The sequence below is a fragment of the Schistocerca americana genome, unplaced genomic scaffold (genome assembly GCF_021461395.2).
Source record: "Schistocerca americana isolate TAMUIC-IGC-003095 unplaced genomic scaffold, iqSchAmer2.1 HiC_scaffold_738, whole genome shotgun sequence".
NCBI lineage: Eukaryota > Metazoa > Arthropoda > Insecta > Orthoptera > Acrididae > Schistocerca > Schistocerca americana.
In genome coordinates, this window is record NW_025726498.1 from 13531 (window position 1) to 31814 (window position 18284).

At 46.5% G+C, this 18284-nt stretch overlaps 60 non-coding genes across 60 annotated transcripts; 40 read left to right on the plus strand and 20 right to left on the minus strand.

Moving 5' to 3' along the window:
• Positions 1-10: 10 nt before the first annotated feature.
• On the minus strand, positions 11-82 carry Trnaa-cgc. Its single transcript has one exon. It is a non-coding gene; the product is annotated as a tRNA-Ala (tRNA).
• Positions 83-200: 118 nt separating this feature from the next.
• Positions 201-272, plus strand: Trnaw-cca. Its single transcript has one exon. It is a non-coding gene; the product is annotated as a tRNA-Trp (tRNA).
• A 318-nt stretch (positions 273-590) lies between these two features.
• Trnac-gca lies at positions 591-662 on the plus strand. Its single transcript has one exon. It is a non-coding gene; the product is annotated as a tRNA-Cys (tRNA).
• Positions 663-938: 276 nt separating this feature from the next.
• Positions 939-1010, minus strand: Trnaa-cgc. Its single transcript has one exon. It is a non-coding gene; the product is annotated as a tRNA-Ala (tRNA).
• Positions 1011-1128: 118 nt separating this feature from the next.
• On the plus strand, positions 1129-1200 carry Trnaw-cca. Its single transcript has one exon. It is a non-coding gene; the product is annotated as a tRNA-Trp (tRNA).
• Positions 1201-1518: 318 nt separating this feature from the next.
• Positions 1519-1590, plus strand: Trnac-gca. Its single transcript has one exon. It is a non-coding gene; the product is annotated as a tRNA-Cys (tRNA).
• A 275-nt stretch (positions 1591-1865) lies between these two features.
• Trnaa-cgc lies at positions 1866-1937 on the minus strand. Its single transcript has one exon. It is a non-coding gene; the product is annotated as a tRNA-Ala (tRNA).
• Positions 1938-2055: 118 nt separating this feature from the next.
• Positions 2056-2127, plus strand: Trnaw-cca. Its single transcript has one exon. It is a non-coding gene; the product is annotated as a tRNA-Trp (tRNA).
• A 318-nt stretch (positions 2128-2445) lies between these two features.
• On the plus strand, positions 2446-2517 carry Trnac-gca. Its single transcript has one exon. It is a non-coding gene; the product is annotated as a tRNA-Cys (tRNA).
• A 275-nt stretch (positions 2518-2792) lies between these two features.
• Positions 2793-2864, minus strand: Trnaa-cgc. Its single transcript has one exon. It is a non-coding gene; the product is annotated as a tRNA-Ala (tRNA).
• Positions 2865-2982: 118 nt separating this feature from the next.
• Positions 2983-3054, plus strand: Trnaw-cca. The gene has a single exon. It is a non-coding gene; the product is annotated as a tRNA-Trp (tRNA).
• A 318-nt stretch (positions 3055-3372) lies between these two features.
• Trnac-gca lies at positions 3373-3444 on the plus strand. Its single transcript has one exon. It is a non-coding gene; the product is annotated as a tRNA-Cys (tRNA).
• A 275-nt stretch (positions 3445-3719) lies between these two features.
• On the minus strand, positions 3720-3791 carry Trnaa-cgc. Its single transcript has one exon. It is a non-coding gene; the product is annotated as a tRNA-Ala (tRNA).
• A 118-nt stretch (positions 3792-3909) lies between these two features.
• On the plus strand, positions 3910-3981 carry Trnaw-cca. Its single transcript has one exon. It is a non-coding gene; the product is annotated as a tRNA-Trp (tRNA).
• A 318-nt stretch (positions 3982-4299) lies between these two features.
• Trnac-gca lies at positions 4300-4371 on the plus strand. Its single transcript has one exon. It is a non-coding gene; the product is annotated as a tRNA-Cys (tRNA).
• Positions 4372-4646: 275 nt separating this feature from the next.
• Trnaa-cgc lies at positions 4647-4718 on the minus strand. The gene has a single exon. It is a non-coding gene; the product is annotated as a tRNA-Ala (tRNA).
• A 118-nt stretch (positions 4719-4836) lies between these two features.
• On the plus strand, positions 4837-4908 carry Trnaw-cca. Its single transcript has one exon. It is a non-coding gene; the product is annotated as a tRNA-Trp (tRNA).
• A 318-nt stretch (positions 4909-5226) lies between these two features.
• Positions 5227-5298, plus strand: Trnac-gca. The gene has a single exon. It is a non-coding gene; the product is annotated as a tRNA-Cys (tRNA).
• A 275-nt stretch (positions 5299-5573) lies between these two features.
• Trnaa-cgc lies at positions 5574-5645 on the minus strand. Its single transcript has one exon. It is a non-coding gene; the product is annotated as a tRNA-Ala (tRNA).
• A 118-nt stretch (positions 5646-5763) lies between these two features.
• On the plus strand, positions 5764-5835 carry Trnaw-cca. Its single transcript has one exon. It is a non-coding gene; the product is annotated as a tRNA-Trp (tRNA).
• Positions 5836-6153: 318 nt separating this feature from the next.
• Positions 6154-6225, plus strand: Trnac-gca. Its single transcript has one exon. It is a non-coding gene; the product is annotated as a tRNA-Cys (tRNA).
• A 275-nt stretch (positions 6226-6500) lies between these two features.
• Trnaa-cgc lies at positions 6501-6572 on the minus strand. The gene has a single exon. It is a non-coding gene; the product is annotated as a tRNA-Ala (tRNA).
• A 118-nt stretch (positions 6573-6690) lies between these two features.
• Trnaw-cca lies at positions 6691-6762 on the plus strand. Its single transcript has one exon. It is a non-coding gene; the product is annotated as a tRNA-Trp (tRNA).
• A 318-nt stretch (positions 6763-7080) lies between these two features.
• Positions 7081-7152, plus strand: Trnac-gca. The gene has a single exon. It is a non-coding gene; the product is annotated as a tRNA-Cys (tRNA).
• Positions 7153-7427: 275 nt separating this feature from the next.
• On the minus strand, positions 7428-7499 carry Trnaa-cgc. Its single transcript has one exon. It is a non-coding gene; the product is annotated as a tRNA-Ala (tRNA).
• A 118-nt stretch (positions 7500-7617) lies between these two features.
• On the plus strand, positions 7618-7689 carry Trnaw-cca. The gene has a single exon. It is a non-coding gene; the product is annotated as a tRNA-Trp (tRNA).
• A 318-nt stretch (positions 7690-8007) lies between these two features.
• Positions 8008-8079, plus strand: Trnac-gca. Its single transcript has one exon. It is a non-coding gene; the product is annotated as a tRNA-Cys (tRNA).
• Positions 8080-8354: 275 nt separating this feature from the next.
• Positions 8355-8426, minus strand: Trnaa-cgc. Its single transcript has one exon. It is a non-coding gene; the product is annotated as a tRNA-Ala (tRNA).
• Positions 8427-8544: 118 nt separating this feature from the next.
• Trnaw-cca lies at positions 8545-8616 on the plus strand. The gene has a single exon. It is a non-coding gene; the product is annotated as a tRNA-Trp (tRNA).
• A 318-nt stretch (positions 8617-8934) lies between these two features.
• Trnac-gca lies at positions 8935-9006 on the plus strand. Its single transcript has one exon. It is a non-coding gene; the product is annotated as a tRNA-Cys (tRNA).
• Positions 9007-9281: 275 nt separating this feature from the next.
• Positions 9282-9353, minus strand: Trnaa-cgc. Its single transcript has one exon. It is a non-coding gene; the product is annotated as a tRNA-Ala (tRNA).
• A 118-nt stretch (positions 9354-9471) lies between these two features.
• Positions 9472-9543, plus strand: Trnaw-cca. Its single transcript has one exon. It is a non-coding gene; the product is annotated as a tRNA-Trp (tRNA).
• Positions 9544-9861: 318 nt separating this feature from the next.
• Trnac-gca lies at positions 9862-9933 on the plus strand. The gene has a single exon. It is a non-coding gene; the product is annotated as a tRNA-Cys (tRNA).
• A 275-nt stretch (positions 9934-10208) lies between these two features.
• Trnaa-cgc lies at positions 10209-10280 on the minus strand. The gene has a single exon. It is a non-coding gene; the product is annotated as a tRNA-Ala (tRNA).
• Positions 10281-10398: 118 nt separating this feature from the next.
• On the plus strand, positions 10399-10470 carry Trnaw-cca. Its single transcript has one exon. It is a non-coding gene; the product is annotated as a tRNA-Trp (tRNA).
• Positions 10471-10788: 318 nt separating this feature from the next.
• On the plus strand, positions 10789-10860 carry Trnac-gca. The gene has a single exon. It is a non-coding gene; the product is annotated as a tRNA-Cys (tRNA).
• Positions 10861-11135: 275 nt separating this feature from the next.
• Positions 11136-11207, minus strand: Trnaa-cgc. Its single transcript has one exon. It is a non-coding gene; the product is annotated as a tRNA-Ala (tRNA).
• A 118-nt stretch (positions 11208-11325) lies between these two features.
• On the plus strand, positions 11326-11397 carry Trnaw-cca. The gene has a single exon. It is a non-coding gene; the product is annotated as a tRNA-Trp (tRNA).
• A 318-nt stretch (positions 11398-11715) lies between these two features.
• Trnac-gca lies at positions 11716-11787 on the plus strand. Its single transcript has one exon. It is a non-coding gene; the product is annotated as a tRNA-Cys (tRNA).
• Positions 11788-12062: 275 nt separating this feature from the next.
• Trnaa-cgc lies at positions 12063-12134 on the minus strand. Its single transcript has one exon. It is a non-coding gene; the product is annotated as a tRNA-Ala (tRNA).
• A 118-nt stretch (positions 12135-12252) lies between these two features.
• Trnaw-cca lies at positions 12253-12324 on the plus strand. Its single transcript has one exon. It is a non-coding gene; the product is annotated as a tRNA-Trp (tRNA).
• Positions 12325-12642: 318 nt separating this feature from the next.
• On the plus strand, positions 12643-12714 carry Trnac-gca. The gene has a single exon. It is a non-coding gene; the product is annotated as a tRNA-Cys (tRNA).
• Positions 12715-12989: 275 nt separating this feature from the next.
• Trnaa-cgc lies at positions 12990-13061 on the minus strand. Its single transcript has one exon. It is a non-coding gene; the product is annotated as a tRNA-Ala (tRNA).
• Positions 13062-13179: 118 nt separating this feature from the next.
• Trnaw-cca lies at positions 13180-13251 on the plus strand. The gene has a single exon. It is a non-coding gene; the product is annotated as a tRNA-Trp (tRNA).
• Positions 13252-13569: 318 nt separating this feature from the next.
• Positions 13570-13641, plus strand: Trnac-gca. The gene has a single exon. It is a non-coding gene; the product is annotated as a tRNA-Cys (tRNA).
• A 275-nt stretch (positions 13642-13916) lies between these two features.
• On the minus strand, positions 13917-13988 carry Trnaa-cgc. Its single transcript has one exon. It is a non-coding gene; the product is annotated as a tRNA-Ala (tRNA).
• A 118-nt stretch (positions 13989-14106) lies between these two features.
• Trnaw-cca lies at positions 14107-14178 on the plus strand. The gene has a single exon. It is a non-coding gene; the product is annotated as a tRNA-Trp (tRNA).
• Positions 14179-14496: 318 nt separating this feature from the next.
• Positions 14497-14568, plus strand: Trnac-gca. Its single transcript has one exon. It is a non-coding gene; the product is annotated as a tRNA-Cys (tRNA).
• A 275-nt stretch (positions 14569-14843) lies between these two features.
• On the minus strand, positions 14844-14915 carry Trnaa-cgc. The gene has a single exon. It is a non-coding gene; the product is annotated as a tRNA-Ala (tRNA).
• Positions 14916-15033: 118 nt separating this feature from the next.
• Trnaw-cca lies at positions 15034-15105 on the plus strand. Its single transcript has one exon. It is a non-coding gene; the product is annotated as a tRNA-Trp (tRNA).
• A 318-nt stretch (positions 15106-15423) lies between these two features.
• Trnac-gca lies at positions 15424-15495 on the plus strand. The gene has a single exon. It is a non-coding gene; the product is annotated as a tRNA-Cys (tRNA).
• Positions 15496-15770: 275 nt separating this feature from the next.
• On the minus strand, positions 15771-15842 carry Trnaa-cgc. Its single transcript has one exon. It is a non-coding gene; the product is annotated as a tRNA-Ala (tRNA).
• Positions 15843-15960: 118 nt separating this feature from the next.
• Trnaw-cca lies at positions 15961-16032 on the plus strand. The gene has a single exon. It is a non-coding gene; the product is annotated as a tRNA-Trp (tRNA).
• A 318-nt stretch (positions 16033-16350) lies between these two features.
• On the plus strand, positions 16351-16422 carry Trnac-gca. Its single transcript has one exon. It is a non-coding gene; the product is annotated as a tRNA-Cys (tRNA).
• A 275-nt stretch (positions 16423-16697) lies between these two features.
• Positions 16698-16769, minus strand: Trnaa-cgc. Its single transcript has one exon. It is a non-coding gene; the product is annotated as a tRNA-Ala (tRNA).
• A 118-nt stretch (positions 16770-16887) lies between these two features.
• Positions 16888-16959, plus strand: Trnaw-cca. The gene has a single exon. It is a non-coding gene; the product is annotated as a tRNA-Trp (tRNA).
• Positions 16960-17277: 318 nt separating this feature from the next.
• On the plus strand, positions 17278-17349 carry Trnac-gca. The gene has a single exon. It is a non-coding gene; the product is annotated as a tRNA-Cys (tRNA).
• A 275-nt stretch (positions 17350-17624) lies between these two features.
• Trnaa-cgc lies at positions 17625-17696 on the minus strand. Its single transcript has one exon. It is a non-coding gene; the product is annotated as a tRNA-Ala (tRNA).
• A 118-nt stretch (positions 17697-17814) lies between these two features.
• Trnaw-cca lies at positions 17815-17886 on the plus strand. Its single transcript has one exon. It is a non-coding gene; the product is annotated as a tRNA-Trp (tRNA).
• Positions 17887-18204: 318 nt separating this feature from the next.
• On the plus strand, positions 18205-18276 carry Trnac-gca. The gene has a single exon. It is a non-coding gene; the product is annotated as a tRNA-Cys (tRNA).
• The last annotated feature ends 8 nt before the right edge of the window (positions 18277-18284 follow it).

Here is an 18284-nt window from a genome sequence, read left to right on the forward strand (position 1 = left end):
AAACAAAAATTGGAGGAGCTGGGATTTGAACCCAGGACTTTCTGCATGCGAAGCAGACACTCTACCACTGAGTTACACCCCCGCCAGAGCAAGTACATCTGGGACGAGTGCCTCGTGGATCCTACTGTCATTATTTCTTAGGTTTGAACGGTACAGTAAGTGTTGGAGGAACCTATTCATGACAAGACCTAAGCAGCGTCGACTCCGTGGCGCAACGGTAGCGCGTCTGACTCCAGATCAGAAGGTTGCGTGTTCAAATCACGTCGGGGTCACAATGAAATTTTCGTTTACGGAAGCCATAGGCGAGTATGTCAGTTTAATCAGATACCAAACGATTACGGAGAACGGACGAACAGAACTTGCTTGAAAAAAGCTACTAGTGCAATTTTCGCGTTCTGACATTAAGGTGAAGGCGCCGACTCGCACGTTCTCCAGGCGCGAAGTGTCTAGTATTTTTGATATTTATATCGTTTAACGCTAATATATAACTGAGAGATAATGATTACGCAATATTTTGCTCGATTAGACGTCTTTAGCCAGGCAGAGTATAATACTTTTCCTTAAGTTATGGGAACAGAAAGATCGTGAAAGGGGGTATAGCTCAGTCGTAGAGCATTCGACTGCAGATCGAGAGGTCCCCGGTTCAATCCCGGGTGCCCCCTTCATTTTTCAGTATCTCGAAAAAACAAATGACGATTGTCGCGGTGAGTTGCAAATGCATGTTTGAGATGCACCCTGCACGCCATACCGAAGGCTTTGGAGCAACATTTCAATTGGGGGGGATCGCAGCCCAGAGTCTTGCAGGTCATCGTCCTCCCGCCATGAGGTCGAACTGTACGAAATCCACTTGCTTGGCGGAAGAATCTTGTACACTGAATTTTGTAGAATATGGTGATAGGCAAAAGTTTTCTTGTACCGCTGCACGGAGAAACAAAAATTGGAGGAGCTGGGATTTGAACCCAGGACTTTCTGCATGCGAAGCAGACACTCTACCACTGAGTTACACCCCCGCCAGAGCAAGTACATCTGGGACGAGTGCCTCGTGGATCCTACTGTCATTATTTCTTAGGTTTGAACGGTACAGTAAGTGTTGGAGGAACCTATTCATGACAAGACCTAAGCAGCGTCGACTCCGTGGCGCAACGGTAGCGCGTCTGACTCCAGATCAGAAGGTTGCGTGTTCAAATCACGTCGGGGTCACAATGAAATTTTCGTTTACGGAAGCCATAGGCGAGTATGTCAGTTTAATCAGATACCAAACGATTACGGAGAACGGACGAACAGAACTTGCTTGAAAAAAGCTACTAGTGCAATTTTCGCGTTCTGACATTAAGGTGAAGGCGCCGACTCGCACGTTCTCCAGGCGCGAAGTGTCTAGTATTTTTGATATTTATATCGTTTAACGCTAATATATAACTGAGAGATAATGATTACGCAATATTTTGCTCGATTAGACGTCTTTAGCCAGGCAGAGTATAATACTTTTCCTTAAGTTATGGGAACAGAAAGATCGTGAAAGGGGGTATAGCTCAGTCGTAGAGCATTCGACTGCAGATCGAGAGGTCCTCGGTTCAATCCCGGGTGCCCCCTTCATTTTTCAGTATCTCGAAAAAACAAATGACGATTGTCGCGGTGAGTTGCAAATGCATGTTTGAGATGCACCCTGCACGCCATACCGAAGGCTTTGGAGCAACATTTCAATGGGGGGGATCGCAGCCCAGAGTCTTGCAGGTCATCGTCCTCCCGCCATGAGGTCGAACTGTACGAAATCCACTTGCTTGGCGGAAGAATCTTGTACACTGAATTTTGTAGAATATGGTGATAGGCAAAAGTTTTCTTGTACCGCTGCACGGAGAAACAAAAATTGGAGGAGCTGGGATTTGAACCCAGGACTTTCTGCATGCGAAGCAGACACTCTACCACTGAGTTACACCCCCGCCAGAGCAAGTACATCTGGGACGAGTGCCTCGTGGATCCTACTGTCATTATTTCTTAGGTTTGAACGGTACAGTAAGTGTTGGAGGAACCTATTCATGACAAGACCTAAGCAGCGTCGACTCCGTGGCGCAACGGTAGCGCGTCTGACTCCAGATCAGAAGGTTGCGTGTTCAAATCACGTCGGGGTCACAATGAAATTTTCGTTTACGGAAGCCATAGGCGAGTATGTCAGTTTAATCAGATACCAAACGATTACGGAGAACGGACGAACAGAACTTGCTTGAAAAAAGCTACTAGTGCAATTTTCGCGTTCTGACATTAAGGTGAAGGCGCCGACTCGCACGTTCTCCAGGCGCGAAGTGTCTAGTATTTTTGATATTTATATCGTTTAACGCTAATATATAACTGAGAGATAATGATTACGCAATATTTTGCTCGATTAGACGTCTTTAGCCAGGCAGAGTATAATACTTTTCCTTAAGTTATGGGAACAGAAAGATCGTGAAAGGGGGTATAGCTCAGTCGTAGAGCATTCGACTGCAGATCGAGAGGTCCCCGGTTCAATCCCGGGTGCCCCCTTCATTTTTCAGTATCTCGAAAAAACAAATGACGATTGTCGCGGTGAGTTGCAAATGCATGTTTGAGATGCACCCTGCACGCCATACCGAAGGCTTTGGAGCAACATTTCAATGGGGGGGATCGCAGCCCAGAGTCTTGCAGGTCATCGTCCTCCCGCCATGAGGTCGAACTGTACGAAATCCACTTGCTTGGCGGAAGAATCTTGTACACTGAATTTTGTAGAATATGGTGATAGGCAAAAGTTTTCTTGTACCGCTGCACGGAGAAACAAAAATTGGAGGAGCTGGGATTTGAACCCAGGACTTTCTGCATGCGAAGCAGACACTCTACCACTGAGTTACACCCCCGCCAGAGCAAGTACATCTGGGACGAGTGCCTCGTGGATCCTACTGTCATTATTTCTTAGGTTTGAACGGTACAGTAAGTGTTGGAGGAACCTATTCATGACAAGACCTAAGCAGCGTCGACTCCGTGGCGCAACGGTAGCGCGTCTGACTCCAGATCAGAAGGTTGCGTGTTCAAATCACGTCGGGGTCACAATGAAATTTTCGTTTACGGAAGCCATAGGCGAGTATGTCAGTTTAATCAGATACCAAACGATTACGGAGAACGGACGAACAGAACTTGCTTGAAAAAAGCTACTAGTGCAATTTTCGCGTTCTGACATTAAGGTGAAGGCGCCGACTCGCACGTTCTCCAGGCGCGAAGTGTCTAGTATTTTTGATATTTATATCGTTTAACGCTAATATATAACTGAGAGATAATGATTACGCAATATTTTGCTCGATTAGACGTCTTTAGCCAGGCAGAGTATAATACTTTTCCTTAAGTTATGGGAACAGAAAGATCGTGAAAGGGGGTATAGCTCAGTCGTAGAGCATTCGACTGCAGATCGAGAGGTCCCCGGTTCAATCCCGGGTGCCCCCTTCATTTTTCAGTATCTCGAAAAAACAAATGACGATTGTCGCGGTGAGTTGCAAATGCATGTTTGAGATGCACCCTGCACGCCATACCGAAGGCTTTGGAGCAACATTTCAATGGGGGGGATCGCAGCCCAGAGTCTTGCAGGTCATCGTCCTCCCGCCATGAGGTCGAACTGTACGAAATCCACTTGCTTGGCGGAAGAATCTTGTACACTGAATTTTGTAGAATATGGTGATAGGCAAAAGTTTTCTTGTACCGCTGCACGGAGAAACAAAAATTGGAGGAGCTGGGATTTGAACCCAGGACTTTCTGCATGCGAAGCAGACACTCTACCACTGAGTTACACCCCCGCCAGAGCAAGTACATCTGGGACGAGTGCCTCGTGGATCCTACTGTCATTATTTCTTAGGTTTGAACGGTACAGTAAGTGTTGGAGGAACCTATTCATGACAAGACCTAAGCAGCGTCGACTCCGTGGCGCAACGGTAGCGCGTCTGACTCCAGATCAGAAGGTTGCGTGTTCAAATCACGTCGGGGTCACAATGAAATTTTCGTTTACGGAAGCCATAGGCGAGTATGTCAGTTTAATCAGATACCAAACGATTACGGAGAACGGACGAACAGAACTTGCTTGAAAAAAGCTACTAGTGCAATTTTCGCGTTCTGACATTAAGGTGAAGGCGCCGACTCGCACGTTCTCCAGGCGCGAAGTGTCTAGTATTTTTGATATTTATATCGTTTAACGCTAATATATAACTGAGAGATAATGATTACGCAATATTTTGCTCGATTAGACGTCTTTAGCCAGGCAGAGTATAATACTTTTCCTTAAGTTATGGGAACAGAAAGATCGTGAAAGGGGGTATAGCTCAGTCGTAGAGCATTCGACTGCAGATCGAGAGGTCCCCGGTTCAATCCCGGGTGCCCCCTTCATTTTTCAGTATCTCGAAAAAACAAATGACGATTGTCGCGGTGAGTTGCAAATGCATGTTTGAGATGCACCCTGCACGCCATACCGAAGGCTTTGGAGCAACATTTCAATGGGGGGGATCGCAGCCCAGAGTCTTGCAGGTCATCGTCCTCCCGCCATGAGGTCGAACTGTACGAAATCCACTTGCTTGGCGGAAGAATCTTGTACACTGAATTTTGTAGAATATGGTGATAGGCAAAAGTTTTCTTGTACCGCTGCACGGAGAAACAAAAATTGGAGGAGCTGGGATTTGAACCCAGGACTTTCTGCATGCGAAGCAGACACTCTACCACTGAGTTACACCCCCGCCAGAGCAAGTACATCTGGGACGAGTGCCTCGTGGATCCTACTGTCATTATTTCTTAGGTTTGAACGGTACAGTAAGTGTTGGAGGAACCTATTCATGACAAGACCTAAGCAGCGTCGACTCCGTGGCGCAACGGTAGCGCGTCTGACTCCAGATCAGAAGGTTGCGTGTTCAAATCACGTCGGGGTCACAATGAAATTTTCGTTTACGGAAGCCATAGGCGAGTATGTCAGTTTAATCAGATACCAAACGATTACGGAGAACGGACGAACAGAACTTGCTTGAAAAAAGCTACTAGTGCAATTTTCGCGTTCTGACATTAAGGTGAAGGCGCCGACTCGCACGTTCTCCAGGCGCGAAGTGTCTAGTATTTTTGATATTTATATCGTTTAACGCTAATATATAACTGAGAGATAATGATTACGCAATATTTTGCTCGATTAGACGTCTTTAGCCAGGCAGAGTATAATACTTTTCCTTAAGTTATGGGAACAGAAAGATCGTGAAAGGGGGTATAGCTCAGTCGTAGAGCATTCGACTGCAGATCGAGAGGTCCCCGGTTCAATCCCGGGTGCCCCCTTCATTTTTCAGTATCTCGAAAAAACAAATGACGATTGTCGCGGTGAGTTGCAAATGCATGTTTGAGATGCACCCTGCACGCCATACCGAAGGCTTTGGAGCAACATTTCAATGGGGGGGATCGCAGCCCAGAGTCTTGCAGGTCATCGTCCTCCCGCCATGAGGTCGAACTGTACGAAATCCACTTGCTTGGCGGAAGAATCTTGTACACTGAATTTTGTAGAATATGGTGATAGGCAAAAGTTTTCTTGTACCGCTGCACGGAGAAACAAAAATTGGAGGAGCTGGGATTTGAACCCAGGACTTTCTGCATGCGAAGCAGACACTCTACCACTGAGTTACACCCCCGCCAGAGCAAGTACATCTGGGACGAGTGCCTCGTGGATCCTACTGTCATTATTTCTTAGGTTTGAACGGTACAGTAAGTGTTGGAGGAACCTATTCATGACAAGACCTAAGCAGCGTCGACTCCGTGGCGCAACGGTAGCGCGTCTGACTCCAGATCAGAAGGTTGCGTGTTCAAATCACGTCGGGGTCACAATGAAATTTTCGTTTACGGAAGCCATAGGCGAGTATGTCAGTTTAATCAGATACCAAACGATTACGGAGAACGGACGAACAGAACTTGCTTGAAAAAAGCTACTAGTGCAATTTTCGCGTTCTGACATTAAGGTGAAGGCGCCGACTCGCACGTTCTCCAGGCGCGAAGTGTCTAGTATTTTTGATATTTATATCGTTTAACGCTAATATATAACTGAGAGATAATGATTACGCAATATTTTGCTCGATTAGACGTCTTTAGCCAGGCAGAGTATAATACTTTTCCTTAAGTTATGGGAACAGAAAGATCGTGAAAGGGGGTATAGCTCAGTCGTAGAGCATTCGACTGCAGATCGAGAGGTCCCCGGTTCAATCCCGGGTGCCCCCTTCATTTTTCAGTATCTCGAAAAAACAAATGACGATTGTCGCGGTGAGTTGCAAATGCATGTTTGAGATGCACCCTGCACGCCATACCGAAGGCTTTGGAGCAACATTTCAATGGGGGGGATCGCAGCCCAGAGTCTTGCAGGTCATCGTCCTCCCGCCATGAGGTCGAACTGTACGAAATCCACTTGCTTGGCGGAAGAATCTTGTACACTGAATTTTGTAGAATATGGTGATAGGCAAAAGTTTTCTTGTACCGCTGCACGGAGAAACAAAAATTGGAGGAGCTGGGATTTGAACCCAGGACTTTCTGCATGCGAAGCAGACACTCTACCACTGAGTTACACCCCCGCCAGAGCAAGTACATCTGGGACGAGTGCCTCGTGGATCCTACTGTCATTATTTCTTAGGTTTGAACGGTACAGTAAGTGTTGGAGGAACCTATTCATGACAAGACCTAAGCAGCGTCGACTCCGTGGCGCAACGGTAGCGCGTCTGACTCCAGATCAGAAGGTTGCGTGTTCAAATCACGTCGGGGTCACAATGAAATTTTCGTTTACGGAAGCCATAGGCGAGTATGTCAGTTTAATCAGATACCAAACGATTACGGAGAACGGACGAACAGAACTTGCTTGAAAAAAGCTACTAGTGCAATTTTCGCGTTCTGACATTAAGGTGAAGGCGCCGACTCGCACGTTCTCCAGGCGCGAAGTGTCTAGTATTTTTGATATTTATATCGTTTAACGCTAATATATAACTGAGAGATAATGATTACGCAATATTTTGCTCGATTAGACGTCTTTAGCCAGGCAGAGTATAATACTTTTCCTTAAGTTATGGGAACAGAAAGATCGTGAAAGGGGGTATAGCTCAGTCGTAGAGCATTCGACTGCAGATCGAGAGGTCCCCGGTTCAATCCCGGGTGCCCCCTTCATTTTTCAGTATCTCGAAAAAACAAATGACGATTGTCGCGGTGAGTTGCAAATGCATGTTTGAGATGCACCCTGCACGCCATACCGAAGGCTTTGGAGCAACATTTCAATGGGGGGGATCGCAGCCCAGAGTCTTGCAGGTCATCGTCCTCCCGCCATGAGGTCGAACTGTACGAAATCCACTTGCTTGGCGGAAGAATCTTGTACACTGAATTTTGTAGAATATGGTGATAGGCAAAAGTTTTCTTGTACCGCTGCACGGAGAAACAAAAATTGGAGGAGCTGGGATTTGAACCCAGGACTTTCTGCATGCGAAGCAGACACTCTACCACTGAGTTACACCCCCGCCAGAGCAAGTACATCTGGGACGAGTGCCTCGTGGATCCTACTGTCATTATTTCTTAGGTTTGAACGGTACAGTAAGTGTTGGAGGAACCTATTCATGACAAGACCTAAGCAGCGTCGACTCCGTGGCGCAACGGTAGCGCGTCTGACTCCAGATCAGAAGGTTGCGTGTTCAAATCACGTCGGGGTCACAATGAAATTTTCGTTTACGGAAGCCATAGGCGAGTATGTCAGTTTAATCAGATACCAAACGATTACGGAGAACGGACGAACAGAACTTGCTTGAAAAAAGCTACTAGTGCAATTTTCGCGTTCTGACATTAAGGTGAAGGCGCCGACTCGCACGTTCTCCAGGCGCGAAGTGTCTAGTATTTTTGATATTTATATCGTTTAACGCTAATATATAACTGAGAGATAATGATTACGCAATATTTTGCTCGATTAGACGTCTTTAGCCAGGCAGAGTATAATACTTTTCCTTAAGTTATGGGAACAGAAAGATCGTGAAAGGGGGTATAGCTCAGTCGTAGAGCATTCGACTGCAGATCGAGAGGTCCCCGGTTCAATCCCGGGTGCCCCCTTCATTTTTCAGTATCTTGAAAAAACAAATGACGATTGTCGCGGTGAGTTGCAAATGCATGTTTGAGATGCACCCTGCACGCCATACCGAAGGCTTTGGAGCAACATTTCAATGGGGGGGATCGCAGCCCAGAGTCTTGCAGGTCATCGTCCTCCCGCCATGAGGTCGAACTGTACGAAATCCACTTGCTTGGCGGAAGAATCTTGTACACTGAATTTTGTAGAATATGGTGATAGGCAAAAGTTTTCTTGTACCGCTGCACGGAGAAACAAAAATTGGAGGAGCTGGGATTTGAACCCAGGACTTTCTGCATGCGAAGTAGACACTCTACCACTGAGTTACACCCCCGCCAGAGCAAGTACATCTGGGACGAGTGCCTCGTGGATCCTACTGTCATTATTTCTTAGGTTTGAACGGTACAGTAAGTGTTGGAGGAACCTATTCATGACAAGACCTAAGCAGCGTCGACTCCGTGGCGCAACGGTAGCGCGTCTGACTCCAGATCAGAAGGTTGCGTGTTCAAATCACGTCGGGGTCACAATGAAATTTTCGTTTACGGAAGCCATAGGCGAGTATGTCAGTTTAATCAGATACCAAACGATTACGGAGAACGGACGAACAGAACTTGCTTGAAAAAAGCTACTAGTGCAATTTTCGCGTTCTGACATTAAGGTGAAGGCGCCGACTCGCACGTTCTCCAGGCGCGAAGTGTCTAGTATTTTTGATATTTATATCGTTTAACGCTAATATATAACTGAGAGATAATGATTACGCAATATTTTGCTCGATTAGACGTCTTTAGCCAGGCAGAGTATAATACTTTTCCTTAAGTTATGGGAACAGAAAGATCGTGAAAGGGGGTATAGCTCAGTCGTAGAGCATTCGACTGCAGATCGAGAGGTCCCCGGTTCAATCCCGGGTGCCCCCTTCATTTTTCAGTATCTCGAAAAAACAAATGACGATTGTCGCGGTGAGTTGCAAATGCATGTTTGAGATGCACCCTGCACGCCATACCGAAGGCTTTGGAGCAACATTTCAATGGGGGGGATCGCAGCCCAGAGTCTTGCAGGTCATCGTCCTCCCGCCATGAGGTCGAACTGTACGAAATCCACTTGCTTGGCGGAAGAATCTTGTACACTGAATTTTGTAGAATATGGTGATAGGCAAAAGTTTTCTTGTACCGCTGCACGGAGAAACAAAAATTGGAGGAGCTGGGATTTGAACCCAGGACTTTCTGCATGCGAAGCAGACACTCTACCACTGAGTTACACCCCCGCCAGAGCAAGTACATCTGGGACGAGTGCCTCGTGGATCCTACTGTCATTATTTCTTAGGTTTGAACGGTACAGTAAGTGTTGGAGGAACCTATTCATGACAAGACCTAAGCAGCGTCGACTCCGTGGCGCAACGGTAGCGCGTCTGACTCCAGATCAGAAGGTTGCGTGTTCAAATCACGTCGGGGTCACAATGAAATTTTCGTTTACGGAAGCCATAGGCGAGTATGTCAGTTTAATCAGATACCAAACGATTACGGAGAACGGACGAACAGAACTTGCTTGAAAAAAGCTACTAGTGCAATTTTCGCGTTCTGACATTAAGGTGAAGGCGCCGACTCGCACGTTCTCCAGGCGCGAAGTGTCTAGTATTTTTGATATTTATATCGTTTAACGCTAATATATAACTGAGAGATAATGATTACGCAATATTTTGCTCGATTAGACGTCTTTAGCCAGGCAGAGTATAATACTTTTCCTTAAGTTATGGGAACAGAAAGATCGTGAAAGGGGGTATAGCTCAGTCGTAGAGCATTCGACTGCAGATCGAGAGGTCCCCGGTTCAATCCCGGGTGCCCCCTTCATTTTTCAGTATCTCGAAAAAACAAATGACGATTGTCGCGGTGAGTTGCAAATGCATGTTTGAGATGCACCCTGCACGCCATACCGAAGGCTTTGGAGCAACATTTCAATGGGGGGGATCGCAGCCCAGAGTCTTGCAGGTCATCGTCCTCCCGCCATGAGGTCGAACTGTACGAAATCCACTTGCTTGGCGGAAGAATCTTGTACACTGAATTTTGTAGAATATGGTGATAGGCAAAAGTTTTCTTGTACCGCTGCACGGAGAAACAAAAATTGGAGGAGCTGGGATTTGAACCCAGGACTTTCTGCATGCGAAGCAGACACTCTACCACTGAGTTACACCCCCGCCAGAGCAAGTACATCTGGGACGAGTGCCTCGTGGATCCTACTGTCATTATTTCTTAGGTTTGAACGGTACAGTAAGTGTTGGAGGAACCTATTCATGACAAGACCTAAGCAGCGTCGACTCCGTGGCGCAACGGTAGCGCGTCTGACTCCAGATCAGAAGGTTGCGTGTTCAAATCACGTCGGGGTCACAATGAAATTTTCGTTTACGGAAGCCATAGGCGAGTATGTCAGTTTAATCAGATACCAAACGATTACGGAGAACGGACGAACAGAACTTGCTTGAAAAAAGCTACTAGTGCAATTTTCGCGTTCTGACATTAAGGTGAAGGCGCCGACTCGCACGTTCTCCAGGCGCGAAGTGTCTAGTATTTTTGATATTTATATCGTTTAACGCTAATATATAACTGAGAGATAATGATTACGCAATATTTTGCTCGATTAGACGTCTTTAGCCAGGCAGAGTATAATACTTTTCCTTAAGTTATGGGAACAGAAAGATCGTGAAAGGGGGTATAGCTCAGTCGTAGAGCATTCGACTGCAGATCGAGAGGTCCCCGGTTCAATCCCGGGTGCCCCCTTCATTTTTCAGTATCTCGAAAAAACAAATGACGATTGTCGCGGTGAGTTGCAAATGCATGTTTGAGATGCACCCTGCACGCCATACCGAAGGCTTTGGAGCAACATTTCAATGGGGGGGATCGCAGCCCAGAGTCTTGCAGGTCATCGTCCTCCCGCCATGAGGTCGAACTGTACGAAATCCACTTGCTTGGCGGAAGAATCTTGTACACTGAATTTTGTAGAATATGGTGATAGGCAAAAGTTTTCTTGTACCGCTGCACGGAGAAACAAAAATTGGAGGAGCTGGGATTTGAACCCAGGACTTTCTGCATGCGAAGTAGACACTCTACCACTGAGTTACACCCCCGCCAGAGCAAGTACATCTGGGACGAGTGCCTCGTGGATCCTACTGTCATTATTTCTTAGGTTTGAACGGTACAGTAAGTGTTGGAGGAACCTATTCATGACAAGACCTAAGCAGCGTCGACTCCGTGGCGCAACGGTAGCGCGTCTGACTCCAGATCAGAAGGTTGCGTGTTCAAATCACGTCGGGGTCACATTGAAATTTTCGTTTACGGAAGCCATAGGCGAGTATGTCAGTTTAATCAGATACCAAACGATTACGGAGAACGGACGAACAGAACTTGCTTGAAAAAAGCTACTAGTGCAATTTTCGCGTTCTGACATTAAGGTGAAGGCGCCGACTCGCACGTTCTCCAGGCGCGAAGTGTCTAGTATTTTTGATATTTATATCGTTTAACGCTAATATATAACTGAGAGATAATGATTACGCAATATTTTGCTCGATTAGACGTCTTTAGCCAGGCAGAGTATAATACTTTTCCTTAAGTTATGGGAACAGAAAGATCGTGAAAGGGGGTATAGCTCAGTCGTAGAGCATTCGACTGCAGATCGAGAGGTCCCCGGTTCAATCCCGGGTGCCCCCTTCATTTTTCAGTATCTCGAAAAAACAAATGACGATTGTCGCGGTGAGTTGCAAATGCATGTTTGAGATGCACCCTGCACGCCATACCGAAGGCTTTGGAGCAACATTTCAATGGGGGGGATCGCAGCCCAGAGTCTTGCAGGTCATCGTCCTCCCGCCATGAGGTCGAACTGTACGAAATCCACTTGCTTGGCGGAAGAATCTTGTACACTGAATTTTGTAGAATATGGTGATAGGCAAAAGTTTTCTTGTACCGCTGCACGGAGAAACAAAAATTGGAGGAGCTGGGATTTGAACCCAGGACTTTCTGCATGCGAAGCAGACACTCTACCACTGAGTTACACCCCCGCCAGAGCAAGTACATCTGGGACGAGTGCCTCGTGGATCCTACTGTCATTATTTCTTAGGTTTGAACGGTACAGTAAGTGTTGGAGGAACCTATTCATGACAAGACCTAAGCAGCGTCGACTCCGTGGCGCAACGGTAGCGCGTCTGACTCCAGATCAGAAGGTTGCGTGTTCAAATCACGTCGGGGTCACAATGAAATTTTCGTTTACGGAAGCCATAGGCGAGTATGTCAGTTTAATCAGATACCAAACGATTACGGAGAACGGACGAACAGAACTTGCTTGAAAAAAGCTACTAGTGCAATTTTCGCGTTCTGACATTAAGGTGAAGGCGCCGACTCGCACGTTCTCCAGGCGCGAAGTGTCTAGTATTTTTGATATTTATATCGTTTAACGCTAATATATAACTGAGAGATAATGATTACGCAATATTTTGCTCGATTAGACGTCTTTAGCCAGGCAGAGTATAGTACTTTTCCTTAAGTTATGGGAACAGAAAGATCGTGAAAGGGGGTATAGCTCAGTCGTAGAGCATTCGACTGCAGATCGAGAGGTCCCCGGTTCAATCCCGGGTGCCCCCTTCATTTTTCAGTATCTCGAAAAAACAAATGACGATTGTCGCGGTGAGTTGCAAATGCATGTTTGAGATGCACCCTGCACGCCATACCGAAGGCTTTGGAGCAACATTTCAATGGGGGGGATCGCAGCCCAGAGTCTTGCAGGTCATCGTCCTCCCGCCATGAGGTCGAACTGTACGAAATCCACTTGCTTGGCGGAAGAATCTTGTACACTGAATTTTGTAGAATATGGTGATAGGCAAAAGTTTTCTTGTACCGCTGCACGGAGAAACAAAAATTGGAGGAGCTGGGATTTGAACCCAGGACTTTCTGCATGCGAAGCAGACACTCTACCACTGAGTTACACCCCCGCCAGAGCAAGTACATCTGGGACGAGTGCCTCGTGGATCCTACTGTCATTATTTCTTAGGTTTGAACGGTACAGTAAGTGTTGGAGGAACCTATTCATGACAAGACCTAAGCAGCGTCGACTCCGTGGCGCAACGGTAGCGCGTCTGACTCCAGATCAGAAGGTTGCGTGTTCAAATCACGTCGGGGTCACAATGAAATTTTCGTTTACGGAAGCCATAGGCGAGTATGTCAGTTTAATCAGATACCAAACGATTACGGAGAACGGACGAACAGAACTTGCTTGAAAAAAGCTACTAGTGCAATTTTCGCGTTCTGACATTAAGGTGAAGGCGCCGACTCGCACGTTCTCCAGGCGCGAAGTGTCTAGTATTTTTGATATTTATATCGTTTAACGCTAATATATAACTGAGAGATAATGATTACGCAATATTTTGCTCGATTAGACGTCTTTAGCCAGGCAGAGTATAATACTTTTCCTTAAGTTATGGGAACAGAAAGATCGTGAAAGGGGGTATAGCTCAGTCGTAGAGCATTCGACTGCAGATCGAGAGGTCCCCGGTTCAATCCCGGGTGCCCCCTTCATTTTTCAGTATCTCGAAAAAACAAATGACGATTGTCGCGGTGAGTTGCAAATGCATGTTTGAGATGCACCCTGCACGCCATACCGAAGGCTTTGGAGCAACATTTCAATGGGGGGGATCGCAGCCCAGAGTCTTGCAGGTCATCGTCCTCCCGCCATGAGGTCGAACTGTACGAAATCCACTTGCTTGGCGGAAGAATCTTGTACACTGAATTTTGTAGAATATGGTGATAGGCAAAAGTTTTCTTGTACCGCTGCACGGAGAAACAAAAATTGGAGGAGCTGGGATTTGAACCCAGGACTTTCTGCATGCGAAGTAGACACTCTACCACTGAGTTACACCCCCGCCAGAGCAAGTACATCTGGGACGAGTGCCTCGTGGATCCTACTGTCATTATTTCTTAGGTTTGAACGGTACAGTAAGTGTTGGAGGAACCTATTCATGACAAGACCTAAGCAGCGTCGACTCCGTGGCGCAACGGTAGCGCGTCTGACTCCAGATCAGAAGGTTGCGTGTTCAAATCACGTCGGGGTCACAATGAAATTTTCGTTTACGGAAGCCATAGGCGAGTATGTCAGTTTAATCAGATACCAAACGATTACGGAGAACGGACGAACAGAACTTGCTTGAAAAAAGCTACTAGTGCAATTTTCGCGTTCTGACATTAAGGTGAAGGCGCCGACTCGCACGTTCTCCAGGCGCGAAGTGTCTAGTATTTTTGATATTTATATCGTTTAACGCTAATATATAACTGAGAGATAATGATTACGCAATATTTTGCTCGATTAGACGTCTTTAGCCAGGCAGAGTATAATACTTTTCCTTAAGTTATGGGAACAGAAAGATCGTGAAAGGGGGTATAGCTCAGTCGTAGAGCATTCGACTGCAGATCGAGAGGTCCCCGGTTCAATCCCGGGTGCCCCCTTCATTTTTCAGTATCTCGAAAAAACAAATGACGATTGTCGCGGTGAGTTGCAAATGCATGTTTGAGATGCACCCTGCACGCCATACCGAAGGCTTTGGAGCAACATTTCAATGGGGGGGATCGCAGCCCAGAGTCTTGCAGGTCATCGTCCTCCCGCCATGAGGTCGAACTGTACGAAATCCACTTGCTTGGCGGAAGAATCTTGTACACTGAATTTTGTAGAATATGGTGATAGGCAAAAGTTTTCTTGTACCGCTGCACGGAGAAACAAAAATTGGAGGAGCTGGGATTTGAACCCAGGACTTTCTGCATGCGAAGTAGACACTCTACCACTGAGTTACACCCCCGCCAGAGCAAGTACATCTGGGACGAGTGCCTCGTGGATCCTACTGTCATTATTTCTTGGGTTTGAACGGTACAGTAAGTGTTGGAGGAACCTATTCATGACAAGACCTAAGCAGCGTCGACTCCGTGGCGCAACGGTAGCGCGTCTGACTCCAGATCAGAAGGTTGCGTGTTCAAATCACGTCGGGGTCACAATGAAATTTTCGTTTACGGAAGCCATAGGCGAGTATGTCAGTTTAATCAGATACCAAACGATTACGGAGAACGGACGAACAGAACTTGCTTGAAAAAAGCTACTAGTGCAATTTTCGCGTTCTGACATTAAGGTGAAGGCGCCGACTCGCACGTTCTCCAGGCGCGAAGTGTCTAGTATTTTTGATATTTATATCGTTTAACGCTAATATATAACTGAGAGATAATGATTACGCAATATTTTGCTCGATTAGACGTCTTTAGCCAGGCAGAGTATAATACTTTTCCTTAAGTTATGGGAAAAGAAAGATCGTGAAAGGGGGTATAGCTCAGTCGTAGAGCATTCGACTGCAGATCGAGAGGTCCCCGGTTCAATCCCGGGTGCCCCCTTCATTTTTCAGTATCTCGAAAAAACAAATGACGATTGTCGCGGTGAGTTGCAAATGCATGTTTGAGATGCACCCTGCACGCCATACCGAAGGCTTTGGAGCAACATTTCAATGGGGGGGATCGCAGCCCAGAGTCTTGCAGGTCATCGTCCTCCCGCCATGAGGTCGAACTGTACGAAATCCACTTGCTTGGCGGAAGAATCTTGTACACTGAATTTTGTAGAATATGGTGATAGGCAAAAGTTTTCTTGTACCGCTGCACGGAGAAACAAAAATTGGAGGAGCTGGGATTTGAACCCAGGACTTTCTGCATGCGAAGTAGACACTCTACCACTGAGTTACACCCCCGCCAGAGCAAGTACATCTGGGACGAGTGCCTCGTGGATCCTACTGTCATTATTTCTTAGGTTTGAACGGTACAGTAAGTGTTGGAGGAACCTATTCATGACAAGACCTAAGCAGCGTCGACTCCGTGGCGCAACGGTAGCGCGTCTGACTCCAGATCAGAAGGTTGCGTGTTCAAATCACGTCGGGGTCACAATGAAATTTTCGTTTACGGAAGCCATAGGCGAGTACGTCAGTTTAATCAGATACCAAACGATTACGGAGAACGGACGAACAGAACTTGCTTGAAAAAAGCTACTAGTGCAATTTTCGCGTTCTGACATTAAGGTGAAGGCGCCGACTCGCACGTTCTCCAGGCGCGAAGTGTCTAGTATTTTTGATATTTATATCGTTTAACGCTAATATATAACTGAGAGATAATGATTACGCAATATTTTGCTCGATTAGACGTCTTTAGCCAGGCAGAGTATAATACTTTTCCTTAAGTTATGGGAACAGAAAGATCGTGAAAGGGGGTATAGCTCAGTCGTAGAGCATTCGACTGCAGATCGAGAGGTCCCCGGTTCAATCCCGGGTGCCCCCTTCATTTTTCAGTATCTCGAAAAAACAAATGACGATTGTCGCGGTGAGTTGCAAATGCATGTTTGAGATGCACCCTGCACGCCATACCGAAGGCTTTGGAGCAACATTTCAATGGGGGGGATCGCAGCCCAGAGTCTTGCAGGTCATCGTCCTCCCGCCATGAGGTCGAACTGTACGAAATCCACTTGCTTGGCGGAAGAATCTTGTACACTGAATTTTGTAGAATATGGTGATAGGCAAAAGTTTTCTTGTACCGCTGCACGGAGAAACAAAAATTGGAGGAGCTGGGATTTGAACCCAGGACTTTCTGCATGCGAAGCAGACACTCTACCACTGAGTTACACCCCCGCCAGAGCAAGTACATCTGGGACGAGTGCCTCGTGGATCCTACTGTCATTATTTCTTAGGTTTGAACGGTACAGTAAGTGTTGGAGGAACCTATTCATGACAAGACCTAAGCAGCGTCGACTCCGTGGCGCAACGGTAGCGCGTCTGACTCCAGATCAGGAGGTTGCGTGTTCAAATCACGTCGGGGTCACAATGAAATTTTCGTTTACGGAAGCCATAGGCGAGTATGCCAGTTTAATCAGATACCAAACGATTACGGAGAACGGACGAACAGAACTTGCTTGAAAAAAGCTACTAGTGCAATTTTCGCGTTCTGACATTAAGGTGAAGGCGCCGACTCGCACGTTCTCCAGGCGCGAAGTGTCTAGTATTTTTGATATTTATATCGTTTAACGCTAATATATAACTGAGAGATAATGATTACGCAATATTTTGCTCGATTAGACGTCTTTAGCCAGGCAGAGTATAATACTTTTCCTTAAGTTATGGGAACAGAAAGATCGTGAAAGGGGGTATAGCTCAGTCGTAGAGCATTCGACTGCAGATCGAGAGGTCCCCGGTTCAATCCCGGGTGCCCCCTTCATTTTTCAGTATCTCGAAAAAACAAATGACGATTGTCGCGGTGAGTTGCAAATGCATGTTTGAGATGCACCCTGCACGCCATACCGAAGGCTTTGGAGCAACATTTCAATGGGGGGGATCGCAGCCCAGAGTCTTGCAGGTCATCGTCCTCCCGCCATGAGGTCGAACTGTACGAAATCCACTTGCTTGGCGGAAGAATCTTGTACACTGAATTTTGTAGAATATGGTGATAGGCAAAAGTTTTCTTGTACCGCTGCACGGAGAAACAAAAATTGGAGGAGCTGGGATTTGAACCCACGACTTTCTGCATGCGAAGTAGACACTCTACCACTGAGTTACACCCCCGCCAGAGCAAGTACATCTGGGACGAGTGCCTCGTGGATCCTACTGTCATTATTTCTTAGGTTTGAACGGTACAGTAAGTGTTGGAGGAACCTATTCATGACAAGACCTAAGCAGCGTCGACTCCGTGGCGCAACGGTAGCGCGTCTGACTCCAGATCAGAAGGTTGCGTGTTCAAATCACGTCGGGGTCACAATGAAATTTTCGTTTACGGAAGCCATAGGCGAGTATGTCAGTTTAATCAGATACCAAACGATTACGGAGAACGGACGAACAGAACTTGCTTGAAAAAAGCTACTAGTGCAATTTTCGCGTTCTGACATTAAGGTGAAGGCGCCGACTCGCACGTTCTCCAGGCGCGAAGTGTCTAGTATTTTTGATATTTATATCGTTTAACGCTAATATATAACTGAGAGATAATGATTACGCAATATTTTGCTCGATTAGTCGTCTTTAGCCAGGCAGAGTATAATACTTTTCCTTAAGTTATGGGAACAGAAAGATCGTGAAAGGGGGTATAGCTCAGTCGTAGAGCATTCGACTGCAGATCGAGAGGTCCCCGGTTCAATCCCGGGTGCCCCCTTCATTTTT